The 23,188-nt window shown below is 48.8% G+C and overlaps 1 long non-coding RNA gene across 1 annotated transcript in view; it reads left to right on the top strand.

Moving 5' to 3' along the window:
- The window catches only part of LOC128122254 (uncharacterized), a 44,829-nt gene extending 32,040 nt beyond the window's left edge, over positions 1–12,789 (top strand). Inside the window, exons 2-3 of the long non-coding RNA XR_008222373.1 lie at positions 8,592–8,696; positions 12,613–12,789. This is a non-coding gene — a long non-coding RNA (uncharacterized LOC128122254). The remainder of the gene's footprint in view (positions 1–8,591; positions 8,697–12,612) is intronic.
- Positions 12,790–23,188: the final 10,399 nt, after the last annotated feature.

Here is a 23,188-nt window from a genome sequence, read left to right as displayed (position 1 = left end):
TGCATGTCCCCTATAGACAGTTTCTCAAATATTTTCAGTCTTTGCTTAGTTTAATATATGTCTAGGCACCCACTAAGGGCTGGGCACCACACCGTACTTGTGGTTTGCTGGTGTACTGGGCCCAGGGCCAGTGTGGTAAATGGAGCAAGGGTCAGGGTGGCTGTGAATTGCAGGGCTGCGAGCTGGAGCCGGCCTCCCTAAAGGCGGACCTACCTTCTGTTCTTGCTCATTTGCTGGCTTTCTGGAAGCTGCTATCACTTCGGCTCCTCGTAGTGACCAGCCTGAAAACCTCTGTCTGGCCACCGAGCCACTGGGTTGAACCATTGATTGATGTGTGCAAGTCACCAAACAGGCTGGAGGGCTTGCTGCCACTCTGCTACCGTGGCCAGGGACTCCGATGTGTCGTCTGACTCCATGTTGCTTTTAGGAAACAGAGATTGCACTGAGGCTGTGGGTTGCACTATTTATGAATGCCAGAGGGTCTTTTGTACTCTCTCATTGGCTTGTTGAAGACTTGTTTTCTGACCATGAGCAGGACCCGCACTCTTTCTGAGCCTGCTTTCTCTTGGGGACAGGATGGCACTGACTTCAAAGCACCTGGAGCTTTCCCACCCAGGCTTAGGGTTGTTTTTGTTGGTGTTTGCTTGTTTTTCTCAGCAGGGACAATATTCCAAGCGCCTTTACATTTTGAGTGCAAGTCCTAAGGGACACAAGAGGGACAGAAGCTCTGTCCAAGTCCATATTGAGGTCCCACCTCTATCCTCTGGGTGACTTGTTGCCCTCCAGATTGTGGAATCTGCTCCTGAGTCAGCAGGGGGCAGGTAGGGGTGCCCATGCTGAGTGGGGATCTGGGTGGGACGAAAATGCCCACATCTTCACTCTGCAAGCACTAGACAGACCCCTTCTGCCTGCCACTGGGAAGCTTCCTAGGGCCTCCTCCACCCTCTCCCCCTCCACCCTCCAGCTCACCATCTGCACTCCCTGGCCATCCATCCATCTTGCCTATCTGAGGGCCTGCAGCACATGCTCCCAACCTTGTCAGCTTGAAATTAAAGACTTGTTCTGCGAGCCAGGTCCTCTCCGGAGACGCTGCACTTTGATTATCCCCTTGGAAGGAGCAGAATGGCTGATTTGGTTAGTGGTGTTCCCGGTAGAGGCAGGGGAGGTGGAGCGGGGAGAGGCCAAGGACGGCAGGAAGCTTTGCCTATCGGGAGAGGAACACCTGGCTGAGCAGAGGAAGCTCTGTGCCAGGTTCTTCCAGGAGAAAACTGACCCCTGGTTTGGATGTTGTGTGCCTGCTTGGAGGGGCTCTTGCTAGCTGGTTAGAATGGACGGCCTCGGTGGGCCTAAAGAAGGAGCCAGAGGCTGAGGTGATGGCGCTGTCGGTAAAGTCTTTGCCATGCAAGTTCGAGGAACTAATTTTGATCCCCAGAGCACGTATTTTTAAGAAAAGCTGACGTGGTTGTGCATGTTGTAATCCCAGCACTAAGAAGGCGGAGAAGTGGATCCCTGGGGCTGGCTGGGCAGCCAGCCTAACCTAATCTGTGAGTGGCACCTCAACGGGAGACTGAGTTTTTAAAACACAAGGTAGATGGCACCCACTGAATGACAGCTGAGATTGTCCTCAAACCTCTACACTCACATACCTGTGTGCCCAGACACGCACCTGCACAGAAACACACACACACACACACACACACACACACACACACACACACACACACACACACACATACATAAAAGGGCGGGGGAGGGGAACATCTCTAAAGGAGGCTCAGTGCTCTGAGGAGGCTAATCTCCTCAGCCTTGTCATGTCTTCCCATCTCTGTTCCATTTTGGTTCAATCACGAGCCACCTCCTCTCTCAAACATGTTGGTCACAGTCCTAAGAGGTAGCTTAGTAATACAAAGGAGCATGACCAAAGGTACTGTGCATGTGAGTGTGTGATTTGTGTGTCTGTGGGCGCTTGACCTTGGAACCCGCTCTACACGTCATGTGTGTCATCCCCCAACCCCACAAGGGCTCTGTGGTTTTACTGTAGATGTGGGATTCAACTTTTCCCTTCAAATTTAGCTTCAAACCTGATTTGAAAAGAAAGCTCAGTCAGTAAAGTGATTGTCACCCCAGCATGAGGGCCTACGTTTGATCCCTAGAACCTACAAAAGAAAATCAGGCATGGGAAGCATACTTGTAATTCCAGTACTGGGGAGGGAGAGACAGGCGGATCCCTGGGGATTGCTGGCCCAGCCAGTGTAGCCTAATTGGCAAGTTCCAGTGAGAAACCTTGTCTTTTGAAAAAGGATGGCATTTGAGGAACACCGCCCAGTGTCAACTTTTGGACTCTGCGTGCGTATATGCTTCTACTCCTAACCGATACCCTGAGGCTCCCTGTGTTAAACTTGACCAAACTATGGGGAGATAAAAAGTAGTGTTTGGAAGGGGTCAGTATCTGCAGAAAGGTTGGAAAATGAGCACATCTGAAACCAGGAGAGAGAAAAATATTTGGATCAAATTGATATAAACCTCTCTTTAAAACACCCTACCAGCTCTTAAAGGTGTAATTAACATACAAAAAGCGACATGTTTGAAGTGTTCCCACTGATGAGTTTTGACATATAGACTTATAACTGTATAGAGACACAGACACACACCTGGGAGACCATCACCTCAGTCAAGACTGTGACAAGTGCAAGGCCCCAGAAGGTTCCTTCCCTCCCCCCACCAGCCTGAGCAACTGTTGATCACTGAGATAGGTTGGTGTCTGGACTTTTTGTATAAATGAATCATGCTATATGGGCTCTTGGAAGACAGAGAGGTTTCTCATAGCAAAAAACATAACAGCTTCGTGTTGCTTGTTCAAAGTGCTCATTCCTAAGTCCTCTGTGTCCCGCCCCCACCTCTTTCACATGCGCACGCACACACACACACACAAACACACACACGCATGTACACACACACACACACTCACACGCGCACACACACACGCACACCCCATGCTCTGCTGTGACCACTCTCCTGGGATTCTCTACTTTGTTCAGTCCCCTCCCCATTTTGTCTCATTTTAATGCAGAGCGGGCCAGCTATCTTTTTGTTTCCTTGACTTCTCTGAATTCATATCCTTAGAGAGTTATCAAGGTAATTTCTCGAACAGAAGACAGTTCCTTCTCTGAGATCAATTCCAGCGCCAGCTGTTAGGATACGTTTTTCTATCCTCTGAGGCATGTGTGTGAGTGTGTGTTATGTAAGTGTGCATTTGCACACACAGTGTCTGAGACCGTGTAAGATTACGTAGTGTACGTGTTCTTCTGGGAGTATAATTGTGGGTAGGGGGAAGGGGACTGACTATGACTATTTCATTTATTTTATACATTTACGGATGTCTACTTACATCAGAAACCAGCTAGTTAACTGCTTTCCTATACTGTCTCATTTAATCCTCACAGTAAACACATGACACTGGGATAACAATTCACTTTAACAAGTGGGAAAGCACAATAAGTCAGCCACAGATACACTAATGCAGCCACACAGCGGAAAGCTGGGCTGAACCTGGAAACTTTGGGGCACCAAACTCAGTATTCATTTTTCTGTACGTGGAATGAGAAGTGGCTTAACTCCTCATTACCAGTGGACTGGGAGTAGCTGCCTGCAGAGCCACATTGAGGCAGCAAGTGTGCTCACTAAGGAATATCAGGATTGATTATTAATGTCTGCCATGGGCAGGGGTTGGTGGGGGTAACGCGTACATGTCCTTCTTGGCTTGTACCATGCTCGCCACTCTTGCCTCTCAGTGTCCTATTCTCTCTAAGGCAGCAAGAGAAGTCCTTCCAGCATGTCCTTGGATCTTGCCACTCTCAAGTGCCCAGTGGCTTCCCTTCTGCTAGGTCTGAAGTCTTACTCCTATCCTGGAGGGTTTCCAGGCCGAGCCCCTCCCCCCTCTCAGCTTGCTGGGTCCTATCCAGTCTTCTTCCCTCTAGCCATTCTGGTTGCCTTTCTGCAGTGTGCACACACCCAGTTCAGAGCCCTGAAGGCTTCACCCTGCTTAAATGCTAGCTCTGTAGAGCCTTGATTCTGGACTCTCATAACTGTCTCAGACCCTGACTTCCTTCACAGGACTTAGCATGAGGTTACAATATGCTGGGCCAAAGCCCCACGGAAGCTGGGAGTCCCTCTTCATCTACCTGTGAATCTAGGATAATGCCAGGCACAGAGAGAATACCAAATATCTACAGCAGGAGCATGTTCAAAGTACTTGATTACTGGCGTGTATTTTAGAACAAAACTCCTCAAATTTTTTATGAGACCAGAGGGAAATACAACTAATCAGCAGAGAGACTGAACATCTGGGTGACCTTGGGCTAGCCATTTAATCAGCTTGGACTTTGGTCTCCTTGTTTGCAAAATAAGACCCACTGTTTGACCTACATACATCACAAGACAGAAGATGTGCTCTGTCCCCAGGCGGGATCATCACTGGGCAAACACTGGGAGTGTGACTGGGTATGGAAGGCAAGGGTCACTTTCTGATGATCATGCCTTTGTTCTTGGTCCCAAGAGTGCCATCTGTGCCCCTCCCTGTCCTGGCTAGAACCAAGGATTGGCATGGCATTTTCTAAGCCCCGGGGAGTGTATGTCTGATGTCCTCTGTTTAGTCCTAGCTCCATCGAGCATTCCTTCCTGTTGCCTGAGTGTGAGAGGGGGTGCTCCGGGCATGACTCTGGGGGCCATCGTGCTTTCACAGCACAGACACCAGGGGCTATACATTAAACAGTGCTGGCAGGGAGAAGAGGATGCTGGGGGGGGCACCCTTTCTTGGGTGGCATCAGATCCTGGAGTTGCAGCCTGGGGTTTCTTAAGAAGCAGAGGCGCTGAGTGGAGACACAGTCCCTCTCCTCCCAAGGTTACTTCTCTGACCCTCTCTCCTTTATGAGAGAAAGTGAATTTTAGACCAGGGATAGTCTCACAACACTACATTAGGCAGGCCGGAAGCCAAGGACCTGGGAGCAACTTTCTTTTCAAATGACCTCATCTTGGAGCCATAGTGTCTCAGCTAAGCAGTAACTCCAGCAAATGGCCTAGGAAGGCAGAGCAACTTAGGAAGCATTATCACAGAACCCCATTCCACTCTTGATGGCAGTGATGGCCCTGTTCTGCTGACCTCTGCCAGAGTTTGTATTGATGCTTGTACTGTAGCCTGAGACTAGGTGGTCACATAAGCTTCCACCTGGATGTGCGACTTCACACCAGTCCTCACCTCACTGGGGTCGGTCTCAAACCTGTCTGATGGCCAAGGGGGGACTAGAAGCAGAGGTCCCAGGATTCTGTCTGGCTTGGGAAACCAAAGTTCATCCATTCCCTGTGCATGGCTTTCTTAGCTGCATTTGTACCGTGTGGGATCCTCAGCTTCTTCCAGTCTCTGCTTCTCAATGCAGGCCAGGCTAAGCTCAACCCAACAGCAACCTCCCACCCCCGTCACCATGGCTACACATAGTCCCAGAACCACTCTTGCTATGCCCAGCCATAGTGCTCTGTGCAGTGGGAAGACTCCACTTTTCAGAGGATGAAATTGAGCTGCAGAGATGTGATGCTGGACGTGACCAGGATTCCCCACCCCACAAAGCAAGCCTTTTGTCCTGTCCAGGTCCCCACTGTGAGGCCGAACTATGCATCGATGATCCACAGGGATTGCAGACAGTGGTGGAGACAGTCCAGACTGAGGGACGGTCCTTCCCCAGACACTTTTGAAAACAAGGCCAGCAGTGACCTTGGACTTTTCCAGGACCATTGGCCTAGGCTCCATGTGTTTCCAGAGACACAGGTGCGATGATGGGAGATGTCAAAGAACAAACTTCCGGGAAGCCCTGCTGTCCCTCTAGAAGGGCAAAGGGCTAGCGAGACAAGCTGGATGCTGGACAGCAGTGTGGACAAATCTGAGCAAGGAAAAAGAATGCATTGGTCGGGGTGGCTGTAAAGCAAAGAAACAAGAGGATCCATAAGGAGGCAGGTGTTGAGCACGGTGCCAGGGAACACGCGCAGCTTAGGCGTGTGCTGTTGAGAACGGTACTGTTGGGGAGACTGGGTGTAGAAGAGAAGCAGTGAGCTTTCTTTCTACTGTGAGACGAAGGGGGTGCCTCTTTGTTCTGAAAGGGCCCACGACTGGAGAAGAGCATCTTCTCCCGAGGAGCTGAGGTAGAGTCTTTGTGTACCCAGAACTCCCCTGTCACAAGACAAACACAGACTTCATCACTTAAAGGCTGACGCAAAGTCTGTGATGGTTCTGTTAGCTTTGGTCAGCTGGACACAAACTACAGCCACCTGGGAAGAGGGGAGTCAGCTTAGGAAATGGTCCTCATCAGACTGGCCTGCAGGCATGTCTGTAAGGCATTGTCTTGAGTGTTGATGGAGGTGGGAGGGCCCAGGTCACTGTGGGTGGGGCCACCCCTGGGGTAGGTGGTCCTGGGAGCTTTAAGAAGGATAGTTGAACTTAAGCCTGAGAACCAACCACTAAGCAGCTTCTCTCCATGGTTCCTGCCTCTGCTCCTGTTTGAGTTCCTGCCCTGACTTCCCCCAAGGATTGGGAGCCAAATAATCCTTGACCTCAGGAAGTTGCTTTTGGTTGTGGTGTTTATCACAGGAATAGAGAGCTGACTGGAACAGTGACCGACCAACCAGGAGGCAAGGGGCATGCTGGATGATTTCTTTCTAAGGGAGCCTTGAAACTAAGAACCAAACTTACTAGTCTACAAGAGTCTCCTTCTGAGAGCAAGGGGGTCAAAATAATGAGGTTTGTCTTCTCTGCCTGGTGGAAACCATAGGAACTTAATGGCATGCAGGGTGCAGACCGAGGACCAGCCCATGTGCGCCTTCAAGTTTGGTATTACAGTGGGTGGCATAGTGGCCCAAGCCATGCCTTAGGGTTCCAGCTAGACCAGGAATCAGTGGGCAGAGCCTCTTGAAGGTGAGTTCCCCAGGGAGAGCCACTGGCCTTTGGAGGACATGTCTGGGGAAGGTAGCCGGGTGTTGGCAGAGGCAGGCATCCATATGCCATTGGCTGTAGATCTGGAGAAGGGCATCCATCCACCCGACAGCACTGCTGGCTCATCTGTATCCATTGACAACCTTCGGCGTGGGATTTGTCTTCATTAGAGACCTAGTGAGACTTTTCCCCAGACGAGGTCTGAGGGACAATGTCACCTCACTCTCTCTCACCCCGGAGCGGCAGCAGTGGGCAGGTGTTTGACTGAGACCCTGGGAACATTTGAGTCCTTGTCCCTCACTAAGAGAAAAGATCTTGACAAAGGCATTCCCAGGCCAAGGGGATCTGGCTTCAGTGTCCAGCCTGAAGCTTTCTTGTACTAGACAAGGAAACCCCAGTAGAACCCAGGGACTAACCACTCCTCAGCCTGGGCTCTGCATGGGAGGTTCTGGAAACATTAGTGCCACTTACATGTTGATGGCTTGGTCCCCAGACTGTGATGTAATTGAGAGGTGGTAAACCTGTAAGAGATGGGGCCTAAGTAAGTTAGATCGTTGGGTTGTGGCCTTAGAGATGACATTAGGTCACCAGCCTCCTTTTGACTATAAGATGGGTGCTCTTTCCAGTCTTACTGGAAGCCTTTTTCCTGATGCCTTCCCACGCATTTTGTCATCCCCGATGTGGAACCTCATGCCTGATTCTAGTGGTACAGAGACCTGGGACTGAATGCCACCCTTTTTAGCCTCAGCTTTGTTGTCTGCTACACGGGATACATGCCCTGTGATGCCCTGCCTGCCCTTGTGAGGGCAGCCACCTCTTCTGCCCAGGGCCCTCCCGTTCCAGTACCTAGAGGAACCCACAGTTCTCTTACATATGTCTTCTACCTTCTGGGGCCCCTGGCTGGGAGAAAGAGATTCACTAGCTTCTGTAGCCACCCACAGAGGTCCCAGGAACTGGGAGCAGGCACAGGTGTGGTGACTGTGCCCTGAAGTACTCCAGGATCCCAGATTCCAAACCTTCTATCTTCAAGGCGGGGGGAGGGGGACCCTGATAACTACAAGTTCACCTCCATGCATGCAACACCAAGGCCTCCAGACAACTGCAACACACTTCCAGGAAGACTCCACTGGGCAGAGGCCCAGTGAGGTTGCAGAGGCTGTGGGTGGGGGATGAAAGAAGTGTCAGGACAATGGAAGGAGACTGGAAATAGTGGAGGCAGACCCCAGGCCTGAGGGTCTTGTTCCAGAAGTAGAGCTAGGAGACTTGCTGGATTTTGACTTTAGGGACTGAGGGATCAAGTTCTTTCTTAGTACCTCCATCTAACGCTGTCTGCCACAGGCTCTTGGAACTTACAAAGGACTCAGAACTGGTCACTCTTCCCTCTGGCTGTAGGATCCAGCCCCAAACAATGCCAGCCTCTGCATGAGCTGTTAGTTTCTGCAGGTGCCCTGGAGCAGAGCTCCTAGTGGGCTTCCAGGCCCTGGCTGAAGTCTCATCTATGTCCCCTTGGTCCACATCTGTGACTCAGCACATTCATGTCTACCAGAGCCTACTGCAGGAGAACATTTGTGGTGACTCAGAGACTTGGTTCAGTTCTGCCCTTCATTTTCCTTAGTCTCTACTCTGTGAAGAAGATCCAGCATGAGGGAGCCAGAGAAGCAGAGAAGGACCATGAAGAGTTGTAGGAGGTCAATGAAGAGAAGACTTAAGTCAGCTTCAGGTTAGTGTGGCTTGGCATGAATGGATTGCTCGACGAGATCAGAACTGGGCTTTGACGAACGAATAGGAGTTTTCCAGGTGAAAGGTGGAATGAGAGATGGGGAAGGGCACAACCATCAGGGAGAACACTGTGAGCTTGGGGATGTCCACAGGAACAGCCCTGTGCAGCTGGAGTGTGAAGTCCCTGGTTTGGAGAGTTGAGGCTAGGGATGAGGCAGAATGAAGCGAGGCTGCTAAGGGCCTTATGTAACCATTGAGCATCACTCTCTGGGTGTGGGAACTGAGAGGGCTTGTGGAGAGTTTCTACGTAGTGGCCCCGACTCTACTTCAGCACAAGCAAGCCTGTCCCTAGCCTCTGCCTCCCTCCTCCTGCCGTCTTTTGCCCATTCGTAATAACCTCCCCAACTCGCCTGTCTGAGCAGGGCCGCCGGACCTCAGTGCAGAGTTAATACACAGCCCCCGTCTCGGTGCAGCGGCTGCCCAGGAGGGAGGCAGCCGCAACAAGAGAGGAAATTACAGATAAGAGTGGAGAAATGGCCACAGCAAGATGAAGGGAAGGCAGGAGCTGGCGGAAAACAAACCAAGGTGTCAAGACAGAATCAATAACCATCACAGCGAAGAGGAGAAGATGGGATTCATTACAGAGAGTAAAACAGACATTACCCACCTGCCCACGCGGCTCGCTGCGCAAGTGGAAGAACTTCCAGTTCCACTCGACAAGTGCTGACGGTGGAAATACTTGACAACCGCGACTCGGGGAGAGGGGGTGTGGAGGATGGCGGGAGACCGAGATGGGGATGAGTGGAGTCCAGGAGAGGGGGTGTGGAGGATGGCGGGAGACCGAGATGGGGACGAGTGGAGTCCAGGAGGAACAGTGAAGCTTTGAGAAGCACCAGGGGGCCGGATGGACACACAGACCAACAGACGACGTAAGCTGGAGTCCTAATTTACTTCAGTCTGGGGTTCTCCTGCTGGCTGTGTGAAGGGACACTGACTTCTTGTTCCCGGAGAGCTGGGACGAACCTAGGGTTGTTGGGAAGTGAAAGGAAAGGAAGACAGATACACAGGACAATGCTGGCTGAATGCTGAACAGATGAGAACTTAGGTCTTCATGGAGGGGGCCGAGTGCTGAGCAGATGAGAACTTAGGTCTTCATGGAGGGGCCTGAGTGCTGAGCAGATGAGAACTTAGGTCTTCATGGAGGGGGCCGAGTGCTGAGCAGATGAGAACTTAGGTCTTCATGTAGGGGGCCTGAGTGCTGAGCAGGCCCCAACTGGCCACCCTATCCGAACACGGAGGAAGAAGAGTCAGAAACAGCAAGCCGTAGATGTAACCCAGGCACCCAGGGTCCTCCTTTGCTAGCCATCCTCAGGCACGGGGGAGCCTTCCTCTTACTCAGCTGGAGAAACAGACTCAGTCCACTGAGCAGTGGAGGGAGAGAGGCTCTGTCAAGTCTCAGGAAGGGGGCTTGAACTCATGACGGCATCCTTTATAGGATATTGAAGAGGGGATTATCCTGTGTGATGGAGGGGCACAGGCAGCTTAGGACCAGAGGGCTTCGGCATCAGGGGCAGGACTCTTTGGGCAGGGGCTCAAGACCAGCACGTCCGCAGGGTCCTCCTGGAAGCTGGCCTTGGTGCTGGTGCCAGTAGAGAGTACGAGAGAGCTGACAGAGGAGGGGCATCCAGATCTCCCCGGCGCTCTCACGTTTGGAAAAAGATGAGGCTCCACAGTTGGGGAGAGCCATGTGTCTCCCCGTCTTCAGCTGCTGGTATCATGACGTGCCTTGCATGCCTCTTGAGTACTTGGTGCTTGGTTGTATTTGAGCCATGCAACAACTACTGTGCCCTGTTTAAAGAGGAGATGGCACACAGAGAGCTGAGGAAACCGGCCTAAGGTCACACAGTTTTGAAGGAGATGAACCAGGATGTGAACATAACACCAGGGTATGAACCCAGGCAGCCTAGGCCTGGCATGAAGCCTTAGTCCGCTCCTCATGTTGGCTTTGATGAAGGAAGATCCCTGGGCTCTTTAGACTTCCCATTTGCAGATGGTCTTACGGTGCCACTGAATCCTTCCCCAGCGTCTGTAGAGCTTGGCTTCCTGCACACCAGCTCTCCCACCCCAGGCCCCAGGTCTCCCCTTCCCTGAAGGAGGTTGCTGGGGGCTGGGACGGTAGAGGAAGGACCGAGGGCAGCAGCTCAGTGGTTCCTGGAGCTGCCGTTCTTCTCAGCCTCTGGGTCACCTGCATTTGGCCCAGTCTCTCCTCCTGGCCCACGTGGACCCAGCATCCAGCCTCAGCCTGATCTTTCTCCCCTCCTCCTGGCTTCGTCTTGCTTCCTGGTCAGTCTGTTCCTCTTGGTACCCACCCTTCTACTGTGCAGTCTCTACGCTGTTTCATCTGGGGGCCAAGGGCTTCCAACACGGTCCATCAGCATGGAGCCCATGCCCACAGAGCTATTTAGTGTTAATGGAGTGACATCCACACCAATCAGCATTCTTGGCCTTTGGAGGGAAGAAAGGAGTAATGGGCTGGGGAGACACAAGAAGGAATTCAGTCAAAGATAATAACAGTAAAAGTCTGGTTTGAAACAATGATCAGTCAAATATCACTATTTTTGGCTCCATTAACAGGATGGAATGCAATAGCTGTGTCCCTTTATGCCTCCCCCGCCCCGACAACAGATGCTCAAGAGCAGGCTCACCCTGACACCCTCCCAGACAGCAGCAGGTCCAAACCAGCTCCTCCCCATCCTCCTTCTAGGGATCCTGGATTTTAGGAGGGGTTGGGGACAGCATGGGCCTGGCTGCCATGTAGGGCCTCTGCTCCTGCCCTTCCTGTCTGGACCACTCCTTCTCTCCTGCCCCAAATGCTATCAGTGAGCAGCATCACCTCAGCTTGTCCCACCAGCCAGTCCCTCGGTCCTCCTTCCCCTCCCCCATCGAATCAGTTTATCACAGCTTCCTCCCTGCCTGTCAGGACTGTGGGAACAGGGATTTCTCTTTCATACTTAGTGTGCCCCTGAACCTCATGTAGAACCAAGTGCATTGTGGGCACTCCAAATATATTTGTTAAACAAAATGGATATTCTTTTTGTCTTGGATCATAAATTTTTATGAACCGTGGGATAGTTTTTGTAAGCTTTATTTGGTTTTAAACATTATTATTTTTCAGAATTTTTTTTGTGCCCTTTCCCTTCCCCTTCCCTTCCCTCTCCTTCCCTTTCCCTCCCTCCCTTACTCTCTCCCTCTCTCCCTCCCTCCCTTCCTTTTTTCTTTCTTGAAATAAGGTCTTCTTATTCAGCCCAGACTAGCCTCAAATTTTCTATCCTCTTACCTCAGCTTCTCGAGTGCTGGGATCACAGATACGTGCTGCCACCACCACATCCTTTTATGTTTTTGAATGTCTACTTCACCTTCTACCTCTTGCTCCTGTCTTCGCTAGTTATGATAATATAAAAGGTAGCAAAGATTGGGACATTTTCAAATATCCAGTACTAGGGATTAGAGGAAACCAGAGTCACAAGACAGCATAGTTGAGATGATTCCATTTTTGTAAACAAAATCTGTAGGTACAGACAAAGATATTTATCCCTCAGCATTCAGCAAATTGTTTTTTTTTTTTTCCAGAAACATGATTCTGGACATTAGTACCTGACAGGTGAACAGACAGCTTTGGAATCAGTTATTCCAAGGAACAACAAAGTTATCAGGTTTCTTAACTGACGATCTCTCCAAGGCTGTAAATTCATTTACAATGAATATTACAATAAATATTCATTACCATGGATATCTGAAGCCTCAGGAAGATGAGGACTATATAATAATTTGAAAAATGTGACCAGGTTTCTGTTGCTATTAGCATTCTTAATTTACAGCTCGAGGGACCGAAGTTCTTTCGTGTTCTTGTTTTACAGCTCAAGGGACTGACGTGCTGGAACTTTCTTTGGGAAGTCATAAAATGCACACATATACACAGAGAAGAATCTGGAAGAGTGGATCTCAAGGTGCTCGGAGTAGCTGTGAGTGGGTGGGTTCCTCATTTTTGCCCATGTACTTTCTGTAATGTTCATTTAGACGGTAAAATTACTAGATAAAAAAATAAAACAAAGCTATGAAAGAAGCTCTAAAGATTTGAAAAACGTTCAATTTGGGGTCCTTCCCCCCCTTTAAAACATTTACAATTTATCTTAACTTGTTCTACTTGGCTTTTTTTGGCAATGTTTTCTATCATTTTTTTGTTTTGAAAATTAGCTTAAAACTAATTAGATGAAAGATTTCAATCAACGGCTTGCGGTTGGGCTTCAAAAAAAAAAAAAAAAAACCCAAAAACAAAAAACAAAACCAGTTCATCATTCTAACTAGTTATCTCTGAACCAAATAGAGCAGGGAGTTGGGAGGAAGGCTTGGGAGCAGAGGTGAGAGAGAGAATGGGAACAGATGAGGCAGAAAGAGAGAGAGGAAACAGAGAGACCAGAGCAGGGGAAGCAGAAGGAACTGGGGGGATGGTGGAATCAGAGGGAAGGGGGACAAGGTATGAGACTCTTGTCATGTCGAGGGCAGGGTCACTGGTGGCTAGAACATTTGCCCTCAAAGAGTGAGTACCTAGGGGTACTGGCTGGTCCTTCACCAGCCGGGGACACAGTGAATGGAGGAGCCAGAACAGCTTCCCCTCGGTTAGGCTGAGACGGGCAGGGCGAGCTGGGAGTGGAGTGGGGAGGGTTGGGGCGGGTAGGGAGGGCTGGGCTCCGCATCTTGCCCCAAAGCTGCATTGGCATCCCAGGTAACACAGCTGTTGTAAACACAGATTGTCATAAATAGACAAAAGGGATCTGAGGAAGAAACACAGAAATGCTCGTATTCACCAGCTTCAACTAAGATTGAGGGGTGGGTGTCAGTTGCCAGCACCAGGGAGCACACATTAGCACTTCGATGTGAGCAACTAATGGAGCTTATTCAGGGCTTAAAGCCACCCAGTCTCCACCCCAGGGCACTGCCTGTGTCAGAAACCATGACAGTGGCCTCAGAAGGCCACTTGACCTGCACAAACTGTTGGTGACCAGTGGTCAGCCTGGTCTTTGTTCCCTGTGGGCTCCTGAGTCTCCCTCCCCTCATCACAGGGTCTCTGCCTGGTGTGGAGATGAGCAACCCACTGTGCTAATCCCTGGTTAATATTCCCTGCTTCTGCTGGAGTGTCTGGAGTGTGTGTGTGTGTGTGTGTGTGTGTGTGTGTGTGTGTGTGTGTGGTGACATAGAGGCCTGTAATTGCTTGGGTCTGTCCCCTGGGGGCCTGGAGGGGATGGGCAGTTGTTAATGACAATGAGCTACAGAGTTGCCCATGGATCACCCTGGGTCCAGGATCTTCAGCTCCTACCACCCACCTGCTGCTCCTCACTCCGTGCCCTGTGCTGGGCAGAAGGGAGCAGGGCGTGGCAATGGGACCTCTGTTCAACTGGGCTGTCTGGCTGCACCTTTGTGAGCCCTATGTGTGCTGCTGCTGACCGTTTGAGGTACCAGTCCAGTAGGGAAGGCAGAAATTTAACAAACACACACAGAGCTAAATCTGTGGCCAGGAATGAAGTGTGGTAGAGGGGAGGGAGAGGAGAAAGGGAAGGGAGAGGAGGGAGAGGAGGGAGAGGGGCAGAGGCTGTGTGTAAGCTGCAGAGCTGGGCATGGGAGGTGATAGCCTTCTGGAGCCCTGAGGGAGAGGACCAGTGAAAGAAGTCACTCTTGTCTCGTCTCGTCTTGTCTCTTCTCTCCTTTCTTCTCTTGTGTGTGTGTGTGTGTGTGTGTGTGTGTGTGTGTGTGTGTGTGTGTGTGTGTGTTTGTGTGCACACGCGCACGTGCGTGCACTGTGTCTTCCTGCAGTGTGGCCTACATGTATCCTCTTACCCCAGCTCTATGCCCTGGGTTCCTCCTTCGCAAGATATTAGTTATAGTACCCACATGACAGGGTTCCTGGGATTCAAGGACAGCATCCAGGCATTGGTGAAGAACAGATTCTCGGTAAATGCTAACCAGGACTGCCTCATGGATACCACATGATCTGTCAGAACGCGCCGCAGTGACGCCCAGATGAGAAACTGCTTTACAGAAAGCTGGCTTGAGGTGCCCACTCCTGCACCTTGCCAGGCTCTACCCCATCTTTGCCAGGGATGAACCATCCACTGCACATACCCCGGGGGGGGGGGGCAAGGAGGACAACAGAAATTCTTAATGTTCTAAGATGTGACATGGGAGTAAGGCTCATTACCTACCTTCCCATCTGGCCCTGCGTTGGCATAGACGGCAGCGCGTGACAGATGGTAGTGGCTTGAGTGACGACTTCAATTTTAACTCCTTTCGATAATGCAGGTCTGGAAAGCCACATACTTTAAAACTGTCCCTGGATCATAGATCAGCTGGAAGAGACCCAGTCTAGCTCAGTTAATAAGCTCTGGAAACATCATCCATCACAGGGGACCCCTCCTTAGGGCTCCCACTGTCGAATGCTGGCAGAGATGAATGGACAGGCCACCACTCTGGGCAGGGCTTTTCAGGCTGTTTGCATCTCCCCGCCTCCTTGAGCCTGAACTTGGACCTGGCCGAGGTGAACACCCCTAGGGTGGAGGCAGGAGGCAGATGGGTAGGTGGGAGCGATGAAGTGTCACTTTGAGGGAGGAGGTTGGTGTCTCTCTTGGATGCGCCTAAAAGACTCTACTCCCCTCTGACTCCCCGGGGCCTCTGAGGTGGAGGAACTCGAACTCTGCTGCAGGAGCCCTGTAGGGATCTACTTGATGCAGCTGGTGCACAGGTGAGCTGAGTCCCGTGGGAAACACAGTGGCTCCAGAGGTACCAGCTCCTGTGATTCCTGCTGGGTGGGAGCTGCCAGCTGCTGAAAGCCAAGCTTTGGAGCGTTCTGTCCCGCAGAATCCTCCCCTGGAAGCTGTCTGGTCAGCAATGATGTCCCCTTTGATGGCAGTATCCTGGGGCCTGTGGGTTTATCATTCCTGTTGTCTCCCATACCCAGCCCTACAGCTAGCCACTTGAGGACCCCAGCCACACACCCAGCCCCCTAGACTGTCACTCACTGTTCTGCCTCAGCCCAGCCTACTCATCCTGTCAGAGGCCTCTTTGAAACACACCATCCTGATTAGATTCCTTCTGACACAAATCCATTTCCAGTGGCTCCCCATCACACAGAGAATGAAGACCAAGATTCCTAGTGTTCAAGCCCAAATAACCAGGCAGGGTATTGACTCTCTAGCCTAAAACCCTTGTTCAGGCCAACTGGGTCTTCTCCTTGTTCTCTACCCTCTGTGTATTTCAGCTTTTGTTCGTAATAGTATGAACTTCTCTTCTCTTTTCTACCTCTTCAAAACCCTCTCCCCTCTGTGGTTCCCAGCTGAGCTCTTGCCTCCCCCATGAAGCCCTCTTTGACCACTCCAATACAGCCCCTATTTCTAGGGCTCCGGTCACATGCACGATAGCTGAACTATCCCTGGGCACTCGGCATGTTGCTGGTGTTGTGTTACCAAGTTCCTGCAGGACTTAGAAGATTTCTTCCTACCTCCTTCCTCTTTGGATGCATGGCTTGCTTCTGTATTTCCTACTCTGCACCCATTTTCACATGTCTAGGTGTCTCTCAGGCATTGAAGCAACTCTCCTGGAACCTGTTGACTCTTGGGAAGTTAACAGAGTTAAATAAAATCCAGGAGGCAAGGACCATACTGTCCTTGTGTTCTCAGGTCCTTGTACCACACTTGGCACAGATAGGACAGAAGATATTGGCTGAGTCAGATTGCTTTGAACTTCATCTTTTCCTCTTCAGTGTCGTTCGCTGCTTTCTGACTTGTGTTATAAATGGTATTCTCACTCTGCAGCCTGCTCAGAGTATTGTCTCCCCAGCAACATCTCGCAGGGAACCTGCTATAAATGCCAAACATTTCGATGATCCTGGAAGAAGCCTTGAGACATCTTGGGAGTCTGTCTGCAAAGGGAACCCACAGCAGGAATGCAAAGTGGGACATGCCACCTGGGCAGAGTTCAACAGCTCCCGAGGAAACATAAATACCACAAGCTTTCTGTCCGTTCTTACACTGACGGGTGTGTGGGTAGCATCTACAGCCTGGCTCTTGGGAATGATGCTGAAATGGACTATTGTTCAGCCTTAACAAGAGACAGAAGTGTAGCATGAATCTTAAAAGGCCTCATTAATAAAATGAAACCTGAAACCAGGTATTGGGGTGAATGCTATAAGATCAGAGAAGCAGAACAAGCCACAGCTACCTCACCTTGCCAATTCCTCAGCTGATCCTGTTTCCTCAGACTGGATGCCTCTGAGTCCTCATCCAGAATGAATCTCAGCTGAGCTGTGCTGCTCAAAAACCTAAAAGCTTAACCAGCCTAGTTCCTGGTTTTCATGCCTTATATACCTTTCTGCTTCCTGTCATCACTTCCTGGGATTAAAGGCATGAGTCACCATGCCTGGCTGTTTCCAGTATGGCCTTGAACTTACAGAGATCCAGATGGATCTCTGTCTTCGGAATGCTAGGATTAAAGGTGTGACTGCCACCATTTTCTGACCTCTATATCTAGTGGCTGTTCTGTTGTCTGACCCCAGATAAGTTTATTATGGTGCACAATTTATTTTGGGGAACACAATATCACCACACAGAAGTCCTGTCCTGTGGGAAAACATGGGTGAACTTTGAGAACACTGTGCTAAGTGAATAAGCCAGTCATTGAAAGACAAGCACTACATGGCCCCACTTGGATGAGGTATCTCCAGTAGTCAAACTCACAGGAAATGGAAATGGACAGAATGGTGGGTTCCAAGGGCTCAGGGAGGAGGGAATGAGAAGCTGCTGTCCAATGGATTTAGATTTTGTCACATATGGTTCAAATTCTAGAGGCCCACTGTACACCATTGTGCTTATCATTGGCAATGCATTGTGTACTAAAAAAATATTAAGACAATATATCTCATGCTATGTGTAGGGATTTCTGTCCCAATAAAAACATAGCAGCATCTATAAAGGAATTAAAAACACACCTGTCTGTTTTTAAAAACCTGGGCCCTCGGCCCCATCCTACCTTGTACCTTCCTTGCCCCAGGACCATCTGCAGGCTGGCAGCTCTGTGTCCTGTTAAGAGCCCTAAGCTGCAGCTCTCTGCCTCTGCACCTGTGTAATGTTTGCAAAATGACTGCACCCCTTCCCCCGAGGTTCTTTATCTTCCAAACGGAGTGCATGGAGCTAGCAGCCCTGGCTTCATCACAGAGCTTCTGTGATGAGACTCTGATGAGCTCACTCTTGAAGAAAGTACTTCATAAACGCAGGTTGTTATTATGATTCTGGTGGAATTTCTGGCCAGATGGAGACTGGGGTCAGAAGCAGTAGAACCTCTCTCATTCACTTGGTTTAAATTAGTAGCAATTGAGATAGTTCTACAAAGTAATTGGGAACGTGGGCTGCCTGGGGGCTGTATTTAGGAATGGATTCAGCTGAAGTACCCAAAATAGCAGTGGCTTCTGTAGATGGGAGTTTACATTGCTCTCACATGAACATCTGGAAGCAGCAGGGAATATTGAAGAGAGAAGCGATGGCCCACACACTCTTCAGGGATTCATAGTTCTGCCAATCAACTATTCCAGAATCTCCATGGTACCTCTCTGTCTTCGGTGTTCAAGATGGCTACCATCACCAGGATACATAGTTTGGCCACATTTGCCCCTGAGATGGGAAACTGGTAATATTACTCATTTCTGAAATCTCTGACCTGAAATTTAAGGCATCCTTGTTCCACATGGCTTCTGGAAGAAATGGCCAAGTAAGAAAGGGCAAAGCTTTCAACAGCCAGAAAGCCTGCTCCACATATCTGCTTGCATGCCCTTGGCCAGAACTTGGTTCCATAGGCACACCTAGCTGCAAGGGATGCAGACGGTTTAGGCAGATTTTACTGTCTGGTGATCATACATGCTTATGACAGTTCTATTGCTTTGGAAGGAGAAAAAAAAATAAACACTGAAAGAAAACCAGCATCTGCCATGGGAGTAAAGGGCGGTGGGGAAGGAGGAGAGATTGGCCAAGATCCTCATGTCTTTCTGTTGGATCTCCAAGCCCTTTATTACTGTATTTCTTTGAGCCAAAGGCTTGCAGAGAAGGTGACAGTTGAGATACATAGCACTTGGAAGTTCTTGTCAGCCCTTCCGTTCCCACAGGCTAAGCAGCCACCTGGATGCCCCACATTTGAGGATGGAGACTTCAGAAATGAGCAACTGCACCAGTTTCTTGCTTCAGAGGCAAAAGTGGCCAAGTTGTGTTTCCTGTTAAAGTGGGAAATAGTTTTAGGTGATAAATATTGTTTGCACACCCTAACTCTAGCTGTCTGTCTATCCACTGGGACACCTCCACTGACTCAGGAGTCATGCAGCAAGTGCCTGAAAGTGATAGTGCCAAACACTTGTCCTGCATCATCATCCGTGGTTTATAAAAGAGGAAGCAAAGGCACTGAGACACTAAGTCACTTGCTCAAGTCATACATTCGGTTGGTAACTGCCAGCTGTGAAGTCGGCATCTTCCCATCATTGCTCACATTCATATCATCTGCACTGAGTGCTCCTTCTATACTCCCTCTCTGTGTCTCTCTAAGGCTCCAAACACTAGGTCTTTTCTAGAGCTCTGCATTCTTCAACATTCTTCTTAAGTTTCCCTTCCTCCAGAAAGGCTCCCTTCACTGATCCACTTGGACTGGCCAGTGTCAGTCTCTCCTCTGTCCCCTACAACACAGTGGATTTGTCCAGCTGCTGCTGGTTGGATCAGGCTATCTTCCTAGACAATTGATTATGTACCCATTGTAAGAGTGTGTGAGATGCCAACATTGTGCTGATGATGCAGAGCTCCACTTCCAGCATGAGGCTGAGACCCAGGCCCATTTGTCCTTTTTGACTGCCTCCTCCTGGATGTCCATTGTCATTGCATGCTTGGCTTTTCTGTTGTTACTTGTGACAGGGTCTCACCTAGCCCAGGCTGACTTTGACATTTTGTCATGCCTCCACTTTTCAAGCACAGGAACTTGGCATCCCTGAGACATCTCACAACCAAACCTCTTGAACCTGCCTCCTGTTTCTAGGCCAGAGGTGTCGCTGGCTCCTTGGCTTTTGAGTCAGAGACTCAGTCCTTCTTCTTTCTGTCTCCAACTCAGTAGTTCCAAGTGCTTCCACCTCTGAAAAGGTTCTCAACCTGTGCATCGCTACCCCTTGGGGTGAGACAATACTTTCGCAGGAGTTGCCTAAGGCCATTGGAAAACTCAGATATTTACATTACAGTAGCAAAATTACAAAGTAGCAGTGAAAATAATTCTATGGTTGGGGGGGTCACTACAACATGAGGAACTGTATTAAAGGATCACAGCGTTAGGAAGGTTGAGAACCACTGGGCTAGGGCTTCTGGCTGAGCAAGGGTTTGGGTAGGGCTGGTGAAGAAGGGCCAGTGGTCAGCCAGTGAGTGGGGCTGGGCCATGAAGAAGTTTGATTATGGCAGGTTAGAGGTGAGAACAAACCCCACTGGAGTGTATCTGGAGACCCAGTAAGGCGTATAGGGAGGAAATGAGTTGGACACTGCAGTCTTGCTCAAAGCCCTCCTGTGCCCCTTTACCACAGGATTACTCTACCCTTGGGGTTGCGAAGGTGGCAGGGACACCAGGAGAAAGGGCTGTCTTAGCCCAGGCTGGGGATACTGGAAAAGTCTGGATTGAATAAAACCCAGAACCTAGTGGGAAGCAAAGGCCAAAATGAAAGGAGGGAGTCAAACAGATTCTGGTCATCAAAAGTGCCCAAAGCAAATATGAGAGCTGGATCTGGAACATTCCTGTGGGCTCATGTTTTCAGTTGTTCTGGGAGGCTGTGGAACTTTTTGGAAGAGGAGGGCCTGGCTGGTGAGTCAGTCACTAGGAGTGAGCCTTGAAAGATTATGGCCCAGCCCCTGGCTCTGCATCACTGCCCTCTGTTGCCTGCTCCTCCATGATGGAAGAGCTCCCACCATAGGCTCTGCTCCATGAAATCTGCCATGCCTCTCCTGCCATGATGGACTGAGACCCTCTGAAACTGTGGGCTGAAATAAACCTTTGCCCCCATGTGAGGAGGTAAGGAAGCCCCGAGTGAATGGTTAAAAAGCCTGTGAGGGTTTCAGTGAATGTGTGTTATTGATAAGGACCAATACCTCAGACCCATGAGGATGGGCAAATCCTTCCTCTGGTCAGTGTGCAGATGTTGGCAGTGTGTAAACAACTGTGGCTTCCTATTGGATGACTTGTAGCTGGAAGTTTTCCTGTGTCCCACAGTCACTCAGTCCCAAATAAATATACAGAGGCTTATTATTAATTACAAACTGTTTGGTCTATGGCTCAGGCTTATTGCTAGCTAGCTCTAACATCTTGCATTAACCCATTTATATTAATCTATATTTTGCCACGTGGCCATGGCATTACCAGTCTGCTGGCATCTTGCTCCTTGGGTGGCTGGATGTCATCTCTCTTGACTCTGACTTTCTTTCTCCCTATATTCAGTTTGGCTTTCCCACCTAGCTATATTCTGCCCTGCCATAGGTCAAAGCAGCTTTATTCATCAACCAATAAAAGCAACACATATTCACAGTGTACAGAAGGGCATCCTACATCATTTCCCCTTTTCTGTCTAATCAAAAATGAAGGTTTTAACTTCAACATAGTAAAATTACATATAACAAAACAGTTATCAAACAAGAATTACAGTTAGAATATTTAGTCTACTTGTATTTTACAAAATTAAAAAAATACTCTATCATCTATCCTAACTTTGTGAGTCTAAAGTTTCATATTTAATTTATCTTTTATCATAACTAAGGAAAACTATAATTATAACTATTTAATCTTCAACTCCATTAAAGACCCCAGAAGGATATAATGTTATCTGAGTAAACAAGAAGTGCATTGTAAGCAACTTCCAAAACTCTAGAAATGACAGAGACATCTGGCTGCATGGACAGATACCCAAAGTTCTTTTGTAACATTGGAGCATCTGTCTTTAGCCTACAGGCCTAGAGTATCTGGCAGACTTTTTAGTGAAGCAGGAAATTTGAAGGACTGTCCTGCTTATTTTGGCAAATTTCATCAGTCACTTTCCTCTGTGTCCTGCAGAATGTCTGGCAGTTTCTTCTGTGAAGCAGGAACCCTGAAAGACTGTCCCACCTTGTTTTGGCAAAGTTCAGCAGTTGCTTTCCTGTGGGTCCTGCATGTCCAGTTTATACAACATACAGTCAAACAGTCAAGGCAAAAGCAGTTTCTTGCCAAATGGCCAATCTTGCCACAATGAAAACAAACTCCATAAGGAGTTTCTTTGATGCTAATAATCCTCTTTGAAGTAATTGGTGCTGCCAGGAGCAGACGTGTCTCACTGTGGAGAAAAGTCTAAGTTCTCAAAACATTTAAATGCCATATTCTCTAGGTCTATGAAGTGTTTGAAGATTACCTATTCTTCTGACATGTATTTCTGTGTATCTAGAAAACCTAACTAACATGACTATAAATATGACAAGCATGGGTGACTATTAACCTGTAATTCTTATCAATCTAAATAACTTAAAGACTAAGGCTTCACATTTATAAAAATAAACAATCTGTAAATAGAAGTACAGTGTAGGGACAATGACCTTGAAGTTGTGACAATATACAAAAATATCTTGATCAGAGGTAGAAATGTATAGTGCAATATGACAACAACATCTTTAATATGTATAAATATACAAAATATCCTAAACAGAGGTAGAACATACATACAGTATGACAAATATAATTTTACATTTGAAGCAATATACAAAATATTTCAAACAGGAGTAGGAACATATGTACAACATGACAAGTATAGTTGTATATTTGTGTCAATATACAAATTATCTTAAACAGGAATAGAAAAATAATTTTATATTTATATCAATATACAAGAATCCATACCAAAACCAATTATCTAAAGCTGATAGTTACTGATGTAGTTTACAAGTAGATATAATATTGTACCTTATTATTCATCAACCAATAAAAACAACACATATTCTCAGAATACAGAAGGACATCCCACATCAGACTGCTTCCTTCAGAGACATCTCCTCTAACTAGCCAAATCCTCCTTCCTGTGCCTTACATAACAAACTGGCTGAGGTTCCTGGTTGTTTTGTAGTAACTGGTGCCCTCCATCAGGGTGAGCACAGGCCACCCAGTCCCAGCTTCTCTGTACCTGTGTCTGCATGTCTGCCTTTTATTTTCTGATCACTAGTCAGGTTCCCAGGACCAAGTCATGCTGGCCACGGCTCTCCCCCAAGTTCTTTTCTGTTGGGTACTTTATCACAACAATATAAAAGTAACCAATGCTACAGTCACTTCTGTTTGTCCAACAGTTCCCAGCTTTGTTTTCGTTTCTTCCAGAAGCCTTGCCCACTTCTCTGAGTAGGTTAAGTCCGTCTGTCACAGCGACCAGGTGCA

Source organism: Peromyscus californicus, unplaced genomic scaffold (assembly GCF_007827085.1).
Source record: "Peromyscus californicus insignis strain IS unplaced genomic scaffold, ASM782708v3 Scaffold_11__1_contigs__length_118956290, whole genome shotgun sequence".
Taxonomy (NCBI): Eukaryota; Metazoa; Chordata; class Mammalia; order Rodentia; family Cricetidae; genus Peromyscus; species Peromyscus californicus.
Note: the sequence above shows the minus strand (reverse complement) of the source record. Positions and strands in the feature narration are given on the sequence as shown.